Source organism: Globicephala melas, chromosome 17, assembly GCF_963455315.2.
Source record: "Globicephala melas chromosome 17, mGloMel1.2, whole genome shotgun sequence".
Lineage (NCBI taxonomy): Eukaryota > Metazoa > Chordata > Mammalia > Artiodactyla > Delphinidae > Globicephala > Globicephala melas.
In genome coordinates, this window is record NC_083330.1 from 7,864,866 (window position 1) to 7,885,121 (window position 20,256).

At 44.9% G+C, this 20,256-nt stretch overlaps 1 protein-coding gene across 2 annotated transcripts in view; it reads left to right on the plus strand.

Annotated features, from left to right (window-relative positions):
* The window catches only part of CLVS1 (clavesin 1), a 415,580-nt gene that overhangs the window by 58,576 nt on the left and 336,748 nt on the right, over nt 1–20,256 (plus strand). For both annotated transcript variants that reach the window (XM_060287675.1, XM_060287672.1), the window contains exon 2: nt 6,390–6,580. The gene's annotated coding sequence lies outside the window, so the exon portion shown is untranslated. The remainder of the gene's footprint in view (nt 1–6,389; nt 6,581–20,256) is intronic.

Consider the following 20,256-nt stretch of genomic DNA (forward strand, 5'->3'; position numbering starts at 1 on the left):
GCCACCATGGTATCTCACTCTCCAGGGCCTTTCTGTGGCTCGGGCTTTTCACAGTGTGGTGGTCTCAGGGCGGTCGTACCTTTTACATGACTGATGACTTCCAACTGGCAAGAAGCAAAAGCTGCTAGGCCAGTGGGGAGCTGTGCCCAGCGCTGGCACAGCATCGCTTCCCACACATTCTACCGCTCGGAAGTTTTAGTCTGTCTGCCACCCGTGACCGCTTCAAGGATGTGAAGAAATAGACTCCTCCTCCTGGAAGAAGAAGTCCACATTGCAAATGAATATGGGAGTTGGGAGATTTGCCATCTTTGGAAAATTCACAACTACCCAGCTTGAAGCTGATTAAAAAAGAAAAATTTGGGACTTCCCTGGTGGCGCAGTGGTTAAGAATCCGCCTGACAATGCAGGGGACATGGGTTCAATCCCTGGTCCAGGAAGATCCCACATACCACGGAGCAACGAAGCCTGTGTGCCACAACTACTGAGCATGCGTGCCACAACTACTGAGCCTGCATGCCACAACTACTGAAGTCCGTGCACCTAGAGCCCATGCTGCACAACAAGAGAGGCCACTGCAGTGAAAAGCCCGCACACCGCAACGAAGTGTAGCCCCCGCTGGCCGCAGCTAGAGAAAGTCCGCACGCAGCAATGAAGATCCAACACAGCCAAAAATAAATAAATAATTTTTTTAAGAAAGAAAAATTCTAGTGAGCATGATTTTCACTGATAGGAATATTTATCAATTGTTTCCTCTTTATAGCTATTCTCCATAATGTCCTTCCAACATTGTTGAAAATATAAATGAAAGATTGTGTTAAACTTATCCCCTGCTTTGGAATAAGTTTATTTCATAGATAAACATTTGCTCTGAGTCTTCAAAAATGTCTTCTTTCTCTTTTCATATGCTCCGTGATTTTTATTGTATTCTATTTTTTTGATTTGTTTTTCCCTTTGGAAGGAGATCTATATTTATTCATTTTGGAGATTTGAAATGGTTTTGTCAGCAATTGTACTGGTTCTTTTTCTCTTAGTCCCAAAGGGGGAATTTTAAATTTATTTGGTAGTTTTATTTTCCTTGCTTGGGGAACCTATTCAGCTGGGAAAAGTTGGTAGCAAACTACTGAGAAGGCATCTTTGCCTCAGGAAGTCACTGCTTTTTCAAACAGCTTCTTTGAAGCTTCTTGTGTTGGAGGTGTGGATGAGGGTCCCTCCTTCCCCAGGTGCCTCCTGGGCGGCCAGCAGTTCCGTGTCAGGCACTGGTGTTGTTGCCAAACTGCTCTCATTTTCTGCCCACCAACTGTCCCACAGTCCCATCTGCTTCCAGATCAAGTTTGAGAATTTCCCAGGTCTTTGAGGGGGAATTTTATCCACTTGCTTCCCACCTGGCTTTTCTTTGTCAGTGTTGAATAGGGCTTGTCAGTATTTGGTGCGACATTTTCACCTGCACCAAATCATGCCAACTTCTTCAAAGTTTCTAGCCCCTTGATACCATTCTTCTTCTTCTTTTTTTAAAATTAATTAATTAATTTTATTTATTTATTTTTGGCTGCGTTGGATCTTCGTTTCTGTGCATGAGTTTTCTCTAGTTGCAGCGAGCGGGGGCTGCTCTTCGTTGCAGTGCCCGGGCTTCTCATTGCAGTGGCTTCTCTTGTTGCGTAGCATGGGCTCTAGGTGCGCGGGCTTCAGTAGTTGTGGCACGCAGGCTCAGTAGTTGTGGTGCATGGACTTAGTTGCTCCACGGCATGTGGGATCTTCCCGGACCAGGGCTCAAACCCGTGTCCCCTGCACTGGCAGGCGGAGTCCTAACCACTGCCCCACCAGGGAAGCCCCATTCTTCTTTATTTTACATTAATGTCTTACACTTTTCTCCCTGCTTAGCATAATTCTGTGATCTTTTAGTGGGATTTAGGAAGGGAGGGGGCATTAAGCATGTTGGCTCAAATTGCCATCTGCAAGTCTTATTGGTCAGTTTGTTCTTGGTTTTCGTCAACCAGGTTTGCAGAGATGCGCTCCAAAGATTGGATTATGCTTGAAAGAGTGAATATTTTCTTTTCTAGGGTTAAGAAGAGATCTTGTCTGTCTCTTGATACATTGAGATGTTATTCTCAACCCTGCACTTTAAGATCACCTGGCAGGGGTGGGGAGGGCTTTGACAAAATGCTGGTGTCCAGGCCACACCTCCAGAAGTTATGATTTGATTGGCCTGGGATGGGGTCAGTCATCAGCTTTCATAAAAGCTCCCTGGGTAGTTTTGGTACTGAGAGTGCTGAGAACAATCGCTCTTAAAATAATGGGTGGGTGCATGTCCTAGGTCTGTGAGTGCCTTTGGAATAAGGAAAAAGGAAGAAAAGGAAATAGAAATAGAAAAGGAAATAGCAGAAAGGAAGACACGATAGAGCTGAGGAAAAACAGTGGGATTTAGTGCTGATTGCCGGCTCCACAACTGAATGTCTGTGTAACCTCACGTTACCTCTTTGGGGCCTCATTTCATTCTTTATAAAAGAGCAGTAATGACACCTACCTTGTGGCATTGATGCAAGAGAAATTGCATGTGAAAGCAAATGTTTGTTATTATTATTTTTTTTTAAAAGGAAAGAAAGAGAGAAAATGTCATGTTAGAAAAGGGAGAGAAATGACATGAAAGAAAGTAAAAATCATAAGATTGAGAATAATGATATGCCTTTTGTTGGCTACCTGACCTTGGCATGAATTTAATCAGTTATTTTTTCATGGTGAGAAACTGCAGGGGACAATCCAGGAAGGGGGTCCAAAGGGGCCTTAATCTGGGCCTCAGATCATTGCATGCTTCCTTAGCTCTAAGGGCAGTGACAATTCCAGTGATCAACTCACAGATTTCACTCTCATTAAATGTAATTCATATTTCCTGCCTATCCTCATATTTCCTGTGATTCATATTTCCTGCAGTGTAAACTCAGGATTGGTGAGCAGGTGGTGCAAGTCCTGAAAAAAATCTTGCAATCTTTTTTATAAAGTTTGTACAAAGACCTCATGTTTTACTAAAGGCAAAAGAGATCCCTAGCAGGAAGATCCATTAACCTCTGTACTTTGCCTTCTTAGGTTGATTCCATAAATAACACATTCATAGATTTAATTAATATGTGCTCAGTACTATTAGATTTTGTGAGAAAACAAGGATCCTGCTTCTTCTTTCCCTTCCTCTTCGTAGTGAGTTGAACTATGCACCCCTAAAATATATATCCAAATCCTAACCCTAGTGGGGTATTTTCTCTGACACCAACAAATTCTCTAATTCTAAACACCAAAACTGGGTGTTCAACAATTCAGTTCAATTCTGACACTAATTGCCCAGGATTAGTACAGACCCCACAGGTTAAGGGCCTGGAGCCGCCAGAAGCTAGAAAGGGTGAGGAGGGATTTGGAGGATTTGGAGGGAGCACAGTTCTAATGACACCTTGACTTTGGACTTCTGGTCTCCAGAACTGTGAGAGAACAAATGTTTTTGTTTTGAGCCACCAAGTTTGTGGTAATTTGTTATAGCAGCCCGAGGAAAGGAATACACCCTTTATTATACCCCTCTCCTTCTTCTCCTTCTTCAGCTTAATCATAATGTTTAAGAAATTATTCTTGTTCTCAAAAGAGATCTAATTATGCTGAAGTAAAGGACACCTATCCCAGTGGAAGTTAAATGGTATGCAAGTTAAGTGACCAAATAGGACCGCAAGATGGGGATGCCACAAGACACCAGGTGACTAAGAGCTAAGAGTGCATACAATAAGTACAGGGAGGTCAGGGACTTTTTTGGGCTCAGAGTCAATATTTCTCTTGATTAAACTTTCCTTGATCCTGAGAACAAGCTTTCTTCATGCTCTGGAAGATGTACCTCATTTAGCAACATCACTTTGGTCTCTCAATTCTGACCCTCCTGCTAGACTCTTCTAGGTCTAAGTTTTTTTTCAGATCATGTTTCCAGCGTGTTTTATACGTGCCTGCCTCCTAAAGTGAGTTTTAGAATGTATGTGACTTAAAGATGGCAGATAAAAATCACTGGGTTGTTTAATCTCTTCTGAGAGACCATGAGAAAGTTAAGACCCACATTTTATGAAATGTTTTTTCATGTTTGGAAAAAACGTGTACTTTGAATTTTAAATTAATAATTATTTTCTCTTTTTTCTAAATAAGAATCAGTCAGTCACTACTGGGTGACTTCATGGGGAGAAAGCAGAGTAGAAATCTCCAGGAATCTACCCATCCACCAAAACAGTGACTGAGCTGGCAGGAACTGTCAGCCCTTCCACGTGTTGAAGCGGCTTTTGAGGGGATTTAAAGAGACAGGACCCATTTTTTTTTTCTCCCCTGCAGCTCTTCTGGGAGGCAGACATTTAAGGAAATCTGGCTGCAGAGATAACAGAAACATGAGGGACCACACAAAGCAAGGAACACACCTGTTGCTAAAATAGTTTGGAAAAGTTCAACAAGCAAGATTCAGCAATCCCTGAGGTGTGGGAGAACTAGATCTCTAGAGTTGAGTTAACACACTTCTCAGAATATCCAGTTCTCAACAATAATAACAAAAATACAAAATATACAAGGAAACAGGAAAACATGACCCATTCACAAGAAAAAAAGAGTTTGACAGAAATCAGTCCTGAGGAATTCCAGACATTGGAATTATTAGACGGAGATGTTAAATCTGTGGGCTAAAAGAAACCATGGGCAAAGAACTAAAGGAAATCAAGAAAACAATACATGAGCATTGTTGGTATGAGAATACCAGCAAAGAGAGAGAAATTATAAAAAGGAACCAAAAAATTCCGGAGGTGAAAAGTATAATAACCAAAATGAAAAACTTACTAGAGGGGTTAAATGTCAGATCTGAGCAGGCAATAAATCGAAGATAAGACAACTGGAATTATCCAGTCTGAAGAACAGAAAGAAAAAGGAGTGAAAAAAATGAACAAGAGCATGAGGGATGTGAGGGATATCATCAAACATACTCACGTACACATTATAGGAGTCCTAGAAGTGGGAGAGAGAGAGGAAGGGGGAGAGAGTGAGAAAGGGGAAGAAAAATATTTTGAATAAGTAATGGCCAGAAACTTCCCAAATCTGGAAGTACATGAATATACATGTCCAAGAATCTCAATGAACTCCATGCAGGATAAACTCAAAGAGATTCACACCAAGACACATTATGGTCAAACTGTCAAAACTCACAAAGAGAGGATTTTGAAAGCAGCAAGAGAGAAGTAACTCACGATGTTCAAGGGATCCTCAATAAGATTAACAGCTGGTTTCTCTTCGAAAAGCATAGAGGCCAAAGGCAATGGGATAACATATTTAAAGGCCTGAAGGAAAAAAAAATGTCAAGAATTCTGTATCTGGCAAAACTATCTTTCAAGACTGAAGGAGAAATTAAGACATTTCCAGATAAACAAAAGCCAAGGGAGTTCATTAGCAATAGACTTGCTGTAAAATAAATGTTAAAAGGAGTCCTTTAGGCTCAGATGAAAGGCTAGTAGACTGTAAATCTCACCCATAAGAAAAAATAAGGAACATTGGTAAAGATAGCTACATAGTTAAATATAAAATCTAGTATCTGGATTTAAAAGTGCATAATACTGCACTTTGGTAATGATTTGTAACTTCTCTCTTTTTCCCATATGATTTAATAGGAAAATTCATACAACAATGATTATAAGTCTATGTTAACGGGCACACAATGTGCAAAGATATAATCTGTGACAATAACAATATAAAGGGGGAGAGATGGAGACGTATAGGTGTGGAATGTTTGATACTATGGAAAATAAGTTGGTATTATTCGAACCAGGTTGTTATAAATTTAAGATGTTAATTGTAACCCCCCAGGTAACCACCAAGAAAATAACTAAAGAAAAACAAAAACACAGAGAAGACAAGAAGAGGGAATCAAAATGATATACTACAAAATCGAGTCCTACCAAAACATTCTACACTTTCTGAGTACCTTGCAGTGGTTTTTATTTATGGGTTCTTACAACCCAGGCTGTGTGAGAGGAATCGGTAACATACTCAACCCTTTGATAGTTTGGAGCACTTAGCTGTGAGGTAGTGTGCTGGGCCAGTTCTACCAGGCCAAGCTAAGACCTTGGGTCAAAGAAGGAGTGTAATAGCGTGGAGAAAACACCAGGCCAGAAGACAGTAGCAGGGGTCCTAGCTCCCTGGGTTCTTTGCTGCCAGCCAGCCTTGTGACATTGGACAGCTGTCAGCTTTCTTAGCTGTAAAGGGAGGGTGTTGAACTAGATAATTCAAAGGTCTCTCCAGCCTGCCTATGGGCACCAGGGTCTGTGCACAGTCTCCCACTGACAGCGCATGCCCTCTGAATTGAAGAGCACGGGTATAACAGAGACCTCTTTTCTCATTTCCAGGACAGATGCTCATTCTGTGAGGCTAAATTTAAGAGGGATGAAAGTGTCATGTGGCTGGAAGGGACCTTGCAAAGTCAGTCAGTGCAAGAACAACGACATCTGCAGCAATACTGATGCTGTCTGTCTGTGCAGAGTTTTGGAATTATCCTCAGAGGCAGCGCGCCCGGCATGACTTTGAGACTGTGAGTCAGGTAAGACAGACATCCGGTTCAGATAAGTGGATATATATATATTTTAAATGTAAATCATTTTTTAAAAAATTTTATTTATTTATTTTTGGCTGTGTTGGGTCTTCATTTCTGTGTGAGGGCTTTCTCTAGTTGCGGCGAGCGGGGGCCATTCTTCATCGCCGTGCACGGGCCTCTCTTGTTGCGGAGCACAAGCTCCAGACGCACAGGCTCAGTAGTGTGGCTCACGGGCCTAGTTGCTCCGCGGCATGTGGGACCTTCCCAGACCAGGGCTCGAACCCATGTCCCCTGCACTGGCAGGCAGATTCTCAACCACTGCGCCACCAGGGAAGCCCCAGATAAGTGGATATTGATTGAGGGTCCTCTGTGTGCCAGGCCATGTGCTCAAAGCTTCACACAGGGAATGAAGAGTGAGTCCTGCCTTTAAGGAGCCCACGTAGGACATCAGGCCCGGTTGAAGAAACCGGCACTTGGAGAGGTCAGGTTTTGTGAATGAAATCACATGAGTTAAAGAGGCATAACTGGGGCAGGGAGACAGAGAAGGGGATCAGGCTGCTGCTGGATCTGCCAGGCACCATTTTCATGATGTTCAGAAGAGGCGGCTCTAGAACTCCTTTTGGATAAACTCTGGGCTGGCGCACCTGACTGCAGGGATTTTGTTCTCATCGGTAGCCTGAACAGCTCACGTCAAAGTTAACACTTCCTTCCTCTTGTTCTATTTAATTGTAAAACACACAGTCCCTGCCCTTTTTCACTTCTGGTCAGTGGCATAAGTTCCTCATTCAGCACTTTGCAGAGCACACAAATACAGCCCCCTCTGGGCAGGACAAGGTGGAGGAGGGAAAAGCAGAACTGCCAACCTGGGCCCCGTGCGATCTCAGGGCCCAGGAACCACACACGTTCTAGTAGCAAGGCTTGCAAAGCTTGTACTTTCTTCATCTGGAGGTGAGGAAACAGGCCTGTTTCTTCTCCTGGGCCATGGTAAACACTTAATTTTTTTAAAAAGTCTTGCTGTCTCTTTAACCATCACATGAACTCTTATCTAATTATTGCAGTGGGCTTTGCATGGACAGCTATTTTAACTTGCTACCAATTTTGTCACATTTTTGAAATCATTTTATGTCCCTTCCTCAAGGACAGAATTGTATGGTCAATAAAGAATTAAGCGTAGGGACGATAGCAGACTGAATTGTGGCCCCCAAAATATCAGGACCTAATCCCTGGAACCTGTAAATGTTACCTTATTTGGAAAAAGAGCCTTTGAAGATGTGACTCAGTTAAAGAACTTGAGATGGGGAGAGTTTCCAGGATTATCCAGTTGGGCCCTCAATGCCATCAAAACTGTACTTATAAGAGAGAGGCAGAGGGAGATCGCACACACAGAAGAGGAGAAAGCGACGTGAATATGGAGGCAAAGATTGCAGTGATGCAGCCACAAGCAAAAGAATGCTAGTGGCCCCTAGAAGCTGGAAGAGGCAAGGCAAGGATTCTCCACTGGAGCCTCTGGAGCGGGCATGGCCCCAGGACACTTGATTTCTGCCCAGTGAGACTGAGGTTGAACTTCTAGTCTCCAGAACTACAGGACAATAAATTTCTGTTGTTTGAAGCCACCAAAGTTGTAATTTGTTACAGTAGCCACAGGAAACTAACACAGAGACCAAAAAAAAAAAAAAAAAAAAGCTTAGGCCTCTGTTGTTAGAGCAGTCTAGCAGAGCGTATAAAATCCCTTCTCAGGAGAATGGATTTAGATCATAAAATAAAACACGTAAGACGGTGCAGAAAGCCAAATATATTGACACACTGTTGTTAGAACATAAGAAAACAACTTTGCACAGCTTTGAGCACAGTAATCAAGATGACACATTTCAAATATAGCCAAGCTAGAGCTGATCTCATTTCTGTAAAACACCACTGTGACGGCCACTGTGGTCCAGCTTGAATCACACACGGCATCGTGGACCGGCCTGCGGGGGAGAAAGGTTGAGTTCACGTGTGATCTACTGGGGGGTCGAATACCCACTGCTGTTTTGAAGTGGTGAGGAAAGTAAGGGGTTCCAAGGTACCGACAGTAGCTGTAATGTAATCATGGAAGTGTCTGGTGCGCTCTGGTGACTCAGTCCCAGGATCGCTAGGCACTGTGGTTTGTTGCCTACTTTTGCAATCAGAGGAAATACTGAATTTCAGACGGTGAAGCTCAGGCTCAGAGGGAGAAGAAGCAGGAAGGGCAGCCTGAACAGCCACAGTGAGTGTGGAGTTGGGGCCTGGGGAGGCCAAGGAGGGCCGGCCAGGCCTTTTTAGGGGTGCCAGCCTGTGCAGGAGCTGGACCCCTCACTCGGGCGCCCAGAGAGGCAGCAGGCGTGGCTAATTGGACAAGCTGTCGGGTCGACTATGAAATATGATGGATTAACAGCCGAGGCTGGCGCTGTGACCTGCTTTCAGACACTTATTTAGAAGTTATATTGCTGGATGCTTCCTATAATTTGTGATGATGTTGATTGTGATAAATCGTGGGTTTCTGGCAGACTCCCCCGGCCTGCTCCAATGGCTGAACAGAGAAAATGTGTAATTCTGTGGGAACATTCATGCCACGAATGAAAGCGAGGATCTGCCTGTAACAACAGAATGCTCAGTCAGTGAACAAAGTAATTAAATCGAGCTAATTAAATCACAATAAAAATAATTTTAATTTAATTAATTTCTCTGCACTGATTGAACATTATGTTGCAAGCAGGAGGCTTTCTGAACACTAATAGAATTTAGGGGCTGGGGCACCGACGTTGTGGTCACTGGTGTGGTATGTGGGTCACTGTTGAGGGAATGAAATTAAACACGTTTAATGAGATGCTGAAATGTTGCCTGAGCCACAAACAGAAAATGCTTTTGGAATTAAGATAATGGGGTCTTTTCCTCTCCCAGTTAGGTTTCTGTACTAACCGGGGCCATACATTTGGTAATCATTTTTAAGGGTCTAGATAAATTAGATGGTGCACAATTGCTTTACTTGTTGGAGCTGGTGGGAAACCTCAGTAGTGCAGAAGGACCAGGGACACTTACGTGTTGTCACCCCTCTCCCCAAGTCCCTGGTAGCTAAGAAAGGCTCTAGAAGCATTTGAACTGGAATCCTGTGGGGTCCTCAGTCAAGGATTAAACAGGTGGCAATGGGTTTTTAACAGCAGCATGAAAGATTTAGGTGAGGCATATAGAAGGACTTCCTATCTGCCAATAACCAGTTACTTCTTGAAAACCAGAACCATGGATCCCTCCCGTCCCTCATCCCCTTATCCCCAGTGCTAAGCAGAGAGAGCCTCAGCCTAGCTGGTACTCCAGTATTTATTATGAAATTAAATTATTGAGTTCTCGAGGAATTTCTTTCCTTAGCACCTGAAAATCAGGATGGATACTCTTCTTCCGGGGTTGCTTAGACATTGTTCAGTTTATGAACAGGAGGATGCCACACAAGGCGACCTCTCAAGGTCACCTCCCCAAGACTGATTTTGTCATGGAAGCAACCCTGGAATTCTGAGTATGTGTTAGCAGGCGCTCAAGTAATTGCCAACTGTGACTTTCCAGGAGTCCTATGCTTTGGATTCCAATATTATTTATCATGCACGTTATTTTAATTAATATTTTGTGTGCGTGCCAGCACTTGAACCAGACCTCATTATGACTCGTCGGGGCACTGCATTGTTTGCTGAGTGGAACTGTTTTCGGGATGCAGCTGGCTTCCCTCCCCAGCAGCCAGGAGGGCAAATAGGGCAGCAAAAGCCTCTGCTGCCAGTGTGAGCCTGGGTCCTGATGCTCATCAGCAAGGAGCTCTTTCTCCATCCAAAAGAGGGGGGTGTGGGGATGCCCCTTGGGAGGGCTCTGGGCCCTGAATGAGGCACCAAAGGGGGAAGGATGCGGGAATCAGCGGTGTCTGCATGCTGCAACCAGCCTCGGGAGCGAGGGGTGTTCATGTGCCTTTGAAGAGAGAATTGGCACCTTTTCTGTTGTCTGTTGTTCTGTAATTGTGCAAACAGTGTGAAATCCAGGCTAGCACAACGCCCAAGAGCTCCAGCTGGCCATTCAGCTCAGCTCGAACAATGACGGAAGACCCCCTGCTCCCCCAAACGTCTGCCCGTAGGACGTGTGGGCAGGTGCCCTTCTTCCCGGCAGAGCTGTCCCCGAGATTAGCACCTGACATTTTCCAGGAGATGTTTGTTGTTCCGAAAGGAGAACTTCCAGCTTGACCTGCATCCCTGCCAATCCTTTCCCCACCTCCACTGGTTTCAGTCCCACCTCCATTGTGACCCCTTCCCTTCCCAGCACTTCCTGGGTGCCTCCCTCCCTCCCTCCCTCTCTCCCTCACAGGTGCAAACGGCCATCTTCACCAGCAGGAAGGGACTGATGGTGCAGATGGTGCAGGTGGACTCCTCCCTCTTCCTAGAATATCTTTCCTTTTCTAGTACCTGATCTTAGAAAGATGCTACACACCAACGTGAAGCTTCATGTCCCAGTTTTGCTAATGAGAATTAAAACCCTCAGATTGGCTTTAACCCCTTTCCCTCACTCTCATAGACTCCTAAGATCTAGTTCTATTCCTCTCATATGTTATTATGCTTCAAATAATACTATCTAACCTTCCTTTGAGGTCAAAGAGGTACCCAGCAATTTCCTAAGCTCTTATCCGCACCTTTAGTTCTCACAGAAACTCTCTCACGTAGGTGCTATTTGGATTTCCTTCTTATAGATGGGGAAATGGTAGCTTGTAGAAGTTCAATAACTTACCCCCCATCACATCTAGTAAGTAGCAAAGCTGCTATTGGAATCAAGGTCCTTCTCTTTTCAAAATCCCTCCTCTTAACCGTCAGCTGCCATGGAAATGAATCCACGAGTGAGATATATTGTTTCCCTGTCCTCCTCCTTTCCTGCCCAGCACACAGCTGCTGAGAATACACAAGTCGTTTGTCTGCGCCCAACTCCACGATCTTCCCCCAAATCCTCTTTCCCAGCTCGGAAGGCTCTTTTACTGAACGAAGATCTTGGACCAACTAAGAATGTTAAGACATTTTTTTTTTTCTCTTGTAAATTAACTAACACTTGCATCTGTATTGGTCCAAGGATTCTGTCACAGGAAGAAGTCTCTTTAAAGGATTTGACTCTCAGACCCTAAGGTGTCTTGCACGCGGGTCTTGAAAGCCGGCTCAGGTTCTGCACATGCCCGGCGGCCGTGGGGCTCAGCGGGGCTGGACCCGGTTTCCTAGATGACTGTCCCACGCCAGCCGCAGGCCCTGGACCAGCCCGTTCAGCTCCATCTACCCACCTGGAGAGTTCCTCCTTGATATGCCTCTCTTTGATCTCTCTCTCTCTTTCCCCCTGTTCGTTTTCTCTCTTTTTCTATCCGAATCGACTTTGTCAACTCTCACTCCCGTTCCTGTGCCAGCCCCTCACTTCCTGTCATCTTGACTGTGCCGTTGGCGCCGTTCTCCGTTGTGGCCTCTGCCTGCTTCGTGATTCTCTGCTGAGAACGAATAATAACAGAAAATCCAAGAAGAGGGAATATTTACCAGTTCTGAAATGGCTTGAATTAATGAAATAATGTTCGGGGCCATTTAGGTTGAACTGGTGTAATTGTAGTTTGCAAAGTAGAAGAGTAGCTCCTGCAGGGATAGCATTTTGTGCTATCTTACTTTCAGGTTTTTGTTAATCCAGTAGGTTTGTTGGAATTAGAGGGCTGCTGTGAAAAAAAAAAAAAAAAAGAAGAAGAAGAAGCCTAAGCAACCTGCTGGCTTGAGAACAGCCTTGTCAGACTAACAGGTAGCTGCACGTTTAGCCTTTATCCAGCACACAATCAGGGCAATCTCCAGGGCCTGTAGAAAGAGTATTGAACTGTCGACACAGGGCATTTTTGTTGAACGTAGTCCTTTTGATTTCATCTTCCCAGGCTAATGTAATAAAAACAGACATTAGGGAATGCATTCATCTCAGTTTGATAGGGACCATCGTGAATCCCCAGCAACGTGTTCAGTCATAAAGGTTATCCAACTGCTGGAAGTGACCGGAAAGATGATTGTAGATCCAGAGGTTGTGAGCACCTCCCCAGATGGGGGCGGGTAACTGTCACTGGAGCAGGCCTATGTGAGACAGAGTAGAGGCACGCTCTTGCTACTAGGAGGATATTTAACTTCTCAGACATTTCAAATTTCATCCACAAGCCCATTTTCTCTAATTAGCAAAACTTTGAGGGGTTATCTCAAAGGAAGAAGAAAGGAAAACAAAGTGGAAGAATCTTGAACTTATTTTTGCTGAGCCAATGCTCATTTCTATGGAAACAGAAATGGAGGCAGGAAGCTGCGCTGGTCAGAGGCTTGGTTCCTGTCGGCTTCTTGGACTTTCCATATGCTCAGATTCCATACTCTGACTCTGCAAGTTTCTGACCTCAATGGCGACCAAATGCAAAGCACAGAGCTTCGTGTAACTTGAGAATTTAGGAGTTTTCTCCCAAACAAGAAGCTCACAGAAGTTGGGCTGATTCCGGCATTTGAGAGCATTCAAACTTACTAAACCTAATTTCTTTAACTGATTGTAGCGTTCCAAGTTTGCTGTGACACGGTAAACATTACTCCCAATATTTATTTGTGTGGTTGCTATGGTGATCTTTTCCATGCACTCGCTGAAGGCCACTGAAAAGGACTGCTTATCCTCCATTAATTTTGGTCTGCCTTGAGTTTATAGGTAGCGTGTTGCTGGGTGTTTGAGAACAGGTGAGTAACTGCGGATTGAATTTGAAATGTAGTATATAAATATAATTCCTCAAACTAAATAAAGCATGACCTGAAATTTCTTTGAGATTGAAGAGGCTTATGTCTCATTGTTCTAATAATCACTGTTGAAGTCATTGTATTTTATCCTTTTTGTTTACTTGTGTATTCACTCAGCAAGCTGTCGCTGAGCGCTCACTGTGAACTGGGATTCAGGCAGCAGATTCTGGGAGCTTACACACAAAGGACACAGTCCCTGCCCTCAGGCCGGTTACAGTCCAGAAGTGCTTCCAAGACCAGGGGGATGGTTACGATGTAGTACGATAAACACCAAGTTAGGGAGATGCCCAGGGTACAGTAGGAGCCAGGAGGAAGCCAGAGATCCAGCCGTGTGTGTACACGCGTGTGCTCATGGTGTTTGGAAATGCATAGTTTAAAAGTAGACTTCCTCCTAAATGGGAAGGAAATCCAAAAAAGAGGGGCTATATGTATACGTATAGCTGATTCACTTTGCTGTGCAGCAGAAACTAACGCAACATTGTAAAGCAACTACACTCCAATTAAAAAAAAAAAAAAGTAGCCTTCCTGGTGATGATGTCTAAAACAAATCTGGAAGGATAATAGGACTTGAGATAATGAAAGGGAAAGGGATTACATTCTAGATGCGAGCAAATGGCATTCCAAGAACTACACGTTACTTTGTTAATGAGTGCTACCCTTACTTAGGGTTGTGATGATGGATGAGTCTGGAGAAATTGGCAGTGCTGTTGTGTTTAATTCCAAGGGGTTTATTTGTTGAAGGAAGGGAGGGAAGGAAGGAGGGAGGGAAGAAGGAAGGAAGGAAAGAAGGAAGGAAGGGAGGAAGGAAGAAATGACAATAGGAGTATTAAAGAATAAAAAAGGACCTAAGCCTCACACTGGTCAGAATGGCCATCATCAAAAAATCTATAAACAGTAAATGCTGGAGAGGGTGTGGAGAAAAGGGAACCCCCTTGCACTGTTGGTGGGAATGTAAATTGATACAGCCACTATGGAGAACAGTATGGAGGTTCCTTAAAAAACTAAAAATAGGGCTTCCCTGGTGGCGCAGCGGTTGAGAGTTCGCCTGCCGATGCAGGGGACACGGGTTTGTGCCCCGGTCCGGGAAGATCCCACATGCCGCGGAGCGGCTGGGCCCGTGAGCCATGGCCGCTGAGCCTGCGCGTCCGGAGCCTGTGCTCCGCGACGGGAGAGGCCACAGCAGTGAGAGGCCCGCGTACCACACACACACACACAAAAACTAAAAATAGAACTACCATATGACCCAGCAATCCCACTACTGGGCATATACCCTGAGAAAACCATAATTCAAAAAAGAGTCATGAACTGCAATGCTCACTGCAGCACTATTTACAATAGCCAGGACATGGAAGCAACTGAGTATCCATTGACAGATGAATGGATAAAGAAGATGTGGCACATATATACAATGGAATATTACTCAGGCATAAAAAGAAACGAAATTGGGTTATTTGTAGTGAAGTGAATGGACCTAGAGTCTGTCGTACAGAGTGAAGTAAGTCAGAAAGAGAAAAACAAATACCATATGCTAACACATATATATGGAATCTAAAAAAAAATAAATGGTACTGATGAACCTAGGGGCAGACCAGGAATAAAGTTGCAGACGTAGAGAATGGACTTGAGGACACGGGGAGGGGGAGGGGTAAGCTGGGACGAAGTGAGAGAGTGGCATGGACATATACACACTACCAAATGTAAAATAGATAGCTAGTGGGAAGCAGCCGCATAGCACAGGGAGATCAGCTCGGTGCTTTGTGACCACATAGAGGGATGGGATAGGGAGGGTGGGAGGGAGACGCAAGAGGGAGGGGATATGGGGATATATGTATATGTATAGCTGATTCACTTTGTTATAAAGCAGAAACTAACACACCATTGTAAAGCAATTATACTCCAATAAAGATGTTTAAAACAAAAAACTAATGTTTATTTTCTGCTTATGCCTGGTGATTTTCGTTGTCTATTATGTCTTTTAATGTTTAACCTCTGAACCGAGTTTCCTCATTTATGAAAAAGAGATGTCCCTCCACCATCGGGAAGTCGTGAGGGTCAGATGAGATGCGGATATAAGGTGCTGAGCACGGTCCCCGGCACATTACTGCTGCTCAATAGAAGTGGTTATTATGATGATGAGCGTGGAGGATGGGCTGCAAGGTGTGGGATCCGAAACAGTAAAGACGCTGTGAGAAATGATGGCAGCCTGAGATGGGGTAGAGAGACAGCAACTGATGTGAAAGATACTTGGGGAGGCAGAATCAGCCGGGCTAGTGGCTGATGATGTGCCGTGGTGAGAGAGAGAGGAGAGTCAGCAGCTTCTAGGCTGCTTCTGCCCAGGAGCATGGGGGTCCCTCCACTGAGATGGATATGGAGGGAGCCGCGGGCAGTGTTCATGACGTGAAAGACCATACAATAGCCAAACCCAAATGGTCTGTAGAGCTTGTTTTCAAAACTAGACTCAAATCGGGAGCAGGTGAAGCAGTGCATGTGCTAGCGGGTGGAATGCAAAGACATCTCAGTGGGGGTGGATTTGCAGCAGTTCCTCCCAGATGACCCTCCCGCAGGCCATGTGACCACCTGCACCTCCTACTCAGAGACACTGGGCCTGTGTCTCTCCAGCTCCCTGGCCACCTGTAAGAGACAAGCCTCTCTCTACCTTCTCCCATCAGCCCAGGTTTATCACCTTGTCACGTGATCTGTGATGCTGGTGACCTTTGATCCTCCCTACACACCAGATCCAGCGTCATTTCATATAAACCTGTTGCTGGGGAGAAGAAAGTTAGGGGTCCTGCTTCTTTGTGTTCTAGCCAGAGCAGTAAAATATATTCCCAATACTAATACCACAATTTAAATTTATTATCTTTGTGCTTTACAGTATCCATAACAATAAAATCTATTCCCAAGAGTATCATTACAATTTCCAGCTACTTAAGGAATTATTTTTGTTTACATTTTAAAGCCACAGCAATAAAATTTAATACCAACAATAATACTACAACTTTGCATGCCCTTAAAATTTGTCATAAATGATTATTGTGAGGAGATTGTCAGAAAACATGTAAATGTTTCCAGGGGAAGCAGACTTTTCCATTTGTCTCATGGGGAGACCCAGATTCTTCACAGAGCATCGAGAAGCATCCTCCTTCCCGATTAGCCAGCAGTCTGGTTGAGCATATCTCCTAAGTTTTTCTTGAATCATCCCACTTCTCTGTCCTCACACCCCTGGAGCTATGTGCCACCGCTGTCATGTAGGGAACCCTTCTCTCCTGCCTGGGGGACAGCGTGGCCTTTCACTGTCCACTCTCCCACCTCCCATCAGTTCTCCTCACAGCAACTTGGATTACATTTTCCAAACACAAATCTTGCCAGTTTCCAGGAAAATATGGGGGACAGAAAATAAGTTATATGACCGCAAAGAAGCAATCAGACAAATGCAGAATGTGGGGCACTGAGCAGGACAGATGACCTGGTTTCTCTAACAAATCAATGGCATGCAAGAGAGAGAAGAGGGAAGAGAGGGGGTTGTGATGGAATCAAAGAGGTGTAAGAATTGTCAACACAGTGACCAAGTATTATCTGTGGGCTGAGCGTGACTCCTGATTTCAACAAGCCAAGTGTATACAGACCTTCTGGAGAAAATCAGGGAAATCTGACCACGGCGTGGACATTAGCTGAAGAGCTACTCTTAATTTTGCCTGCACACCCTTCTGTTCGCAAAGCGAAGGCTCTATCGGTTAGAGGTGAATTCTCGGGTATTTACAGAGGAAGTGACACGATGTCTTTGTTTTAAAATACTTCAGCCCTCTCCTTCCCCAGAGTGGATGGGTGGTGTGCATAGATGAGAATCAAGCTCGTCAAAATATTGGTAACTGTTGAAGCTGGGGCATGGCGAAGTGGGTTCATCATGTATTCTGTCTACCTTTGTGACTCTTGGGAAAGTAGCCTAAGTAAAAGTAAAATTTCAAGTGAATAGGCCAGATGAAGCTTTTGTTTTTTTCAATAGTAACTGATTTATTTGACAAAGATACTCTTTCTTCACCTACTTCAATTCAACAGATTTTTTTTAACGAACGCCTACCTCATACAAAATTGAATAAGACTCAGCTTCTGCCTCTCAGTACCATCTGGTCAGAGAGGAGAAACTTACATTTGTGAAAAGATAACTGATACTAATACTAATATTAACACTCGTACTCATACTCATACTAACACTAAGAGCTAAATCGACAATATGCAAAACAGTCAAGAGCTATCACAGAAAAATTCAAGGTACAGAACACAGCGCATGGTATGCTACTTCTTTTTTATTTTTTTTGCGGTACGCGAGCCTCTCACTGTTGTGGCCTCTCCTGTTGCGGAGCACAGGCTCTGGACACGCAGGCTCAGCGGCCATGGCCCACGGGCGCAGCCGCTCCACGGCATGTGGGATCCTCCCGGACCGGGGCACGAACCCGTGTCCCCTGCATCGGTAGGCGGACTCTCAACCACTGTGCCACCAGGGAAGCCCTACTTTTTGAATATGTAAGGAGAAAAATAAGAATTGCTAGTTTTATTTGATTATGAGTGAGTATAGAAAAAGTCGGGAAGGACACATAAGAGACTATAAAAAATCGATACCATTTAGGAGAGAAGCAAATGAGGGACAAGGGAGGAGCTTTTACTGAACACCTTCTCAAGCTTTCTGGTGTTTGAAAACATGTGAAGGTATGATTGCGTATCAAAAATTTTAAATAAAAAGTAAAATAAGCTCTCAGCTCCTCCTCCATATCAGACCAAATTTTTCCTCTATTAAAAACCCTTTTTTGGGGGTGCTTCCCTGGTGGCGCAGTGTTGAGAGTCCGCCTGCCGATGCAGGGGACGCAGGTTCGTGCCCCAGTCCGGGAAGATCCCACATGCCACGAAGCGGCTGGGCCCGTGAGCCATGGCCGCTGAGCCTGCGCGTCCGGAGCCTGTGCTCCGCAACGGGAGAGGCCACAACAGTGAGAGGCCCGCGTACCACACACAAAAAACAAACAAACAAAAAAAACCCTTTGGGAATTCCCTGGTGGTCCAGTGCTCAGGACTCGGTGCTTTCACTGCCGAGGTCTGGGTTCAATCCCTGACCGGGGAACTAAGATCCTTCAAGCTGCACAGCGTGGCCAAAGAAGAAGAAGAAGAAAAAAAAAAGTTAAACAAACAAAGAAAACTTTGTGTGGTCCTATTATCCTTGGTATATAGTGCATAGTCCTTGTGGTGGCTTCTCAGGATGGGCACAATGTGGCTTCTGCATCCTCTCACCTCATTCATGCCCATCACACGATTGTGCAGGCTCCCAGCTCGGCCACGCCTGCTCTGATGCGAAAAGCCAACGACCTCTTTGTTCTGCCTGGTTTATCCTCGCTCCCGCCTGGCCTCACCAAGCCCTGACCATTCAGGTTTCCCTGAGATGCCACATTCTCGGGCAGCTCATTCGGTAACTTGCTTTAGTCCCTTATGTCTCTATTTTGGTAAGGAAATGCGTCTAATTTGTAAGTAATTGTCTGCTTTCATCTTTGATACTCACCTGTAAACTCTACGAGAGCCAACTAGTCTCATTGTCTCCTGTGTTCCATCACCTATTTCCAAGCCTCCCGTCTAGTGGGGGTTGAATATAGAATAATTTCAGGGGCCACAGTTGTAGAAAATAAAGACACGGTCAGCTTGCATGTGTATGATATGTAGCGTGCAAGAGAAGATAGCATTTCTGTGAGAAAGGAAGATGGAGAGAAAGTGCTAGAAGGAGCAGACTAGGAGTGGCATAAAACAGCACCACAAGAAGTGACCCAAAGAATACTTTCTGAAGCAGAGGTCTTCTTTGAATCAATGTAATGGAGGGCACCCGAGAGAGGAAAGCTATGGGGAAAAATGGAAGTCCCGAGCTCATGGGACGCAGTGGGGATCACCTGGTGTGACACATGTGGAGCCCTGGGGAGGGACCTGCCCATGAAGCTGCTCAGGGCTTCACTCCTCTGAGCGGCAGGAGACAGGCCAGCCTCACTGCAGCCCCTCATGGACCTCCACGTCAATGATTTCTCTAGAGCTGCCCAGGGTGGGCAGTTATGGGTTTAATCCCTGGGTTCACTCCGTAGGACGGGACGTTCTTGCCCAGTGCCTCTCCTGTCTTCAGGAGGTGGAAACTGCACTGTCTGTTCAAGGCTCCTGAGTTGAGGACAGAGGATGCCTTTTCATGCCTGCTTTTCCCCCTCACAATTCTGATTCTGAGCAAGTTACTTTCTATCACTGAGCTTTTATATCCTCGCTTCTGTTCTGAGTGTACAGGCTGTTGAGAAGGTGCCCTCATCTGCTCGGGCTGCAGAATACCACAGATTGGGGGCGGAAACAACAGAAACCTGTTCTCTCACAGTTCTGAAGGCTGGAGGTCCGAGATCAAGGTGTCTGCAGGGTTGGTTTCTCCTGAGGCCTCTCTCCCTGGCTCGTGGGTGGCCGTCTTCTCCCTGTGTCTAAACATAGTCGTTCCTTGATCTGTACCCTGATCTCTTCTTCTTATAAGGACACCAGTCAGATTGGATTAGGATCTACAACCTTATTTTACCTTAACTACCTCTTTAATGACCCAGTCTCCAAATAGAGTCCCATTTTGAGGAACTGGGGGTTAGGACTTCAACACATGAATTTTTGGGGGGTGGGGGGCACAGTTCAGCCCATAACAGAAAGCTAAATGAAAACCTGTATATTAAAACTTGGATAAAGCAGGCACTTGATCAGTGCTGGTTCAATTTGTTGACATTTTCAGAATGGATGTCGTCAAAAAGAACACAAATAACAAATGTTGGCAGGGATGTGGAGTAAAGGGAACCTTGTGCACTGCTGGTGGGACTGTAAATTGGTGCAGCTACTGTG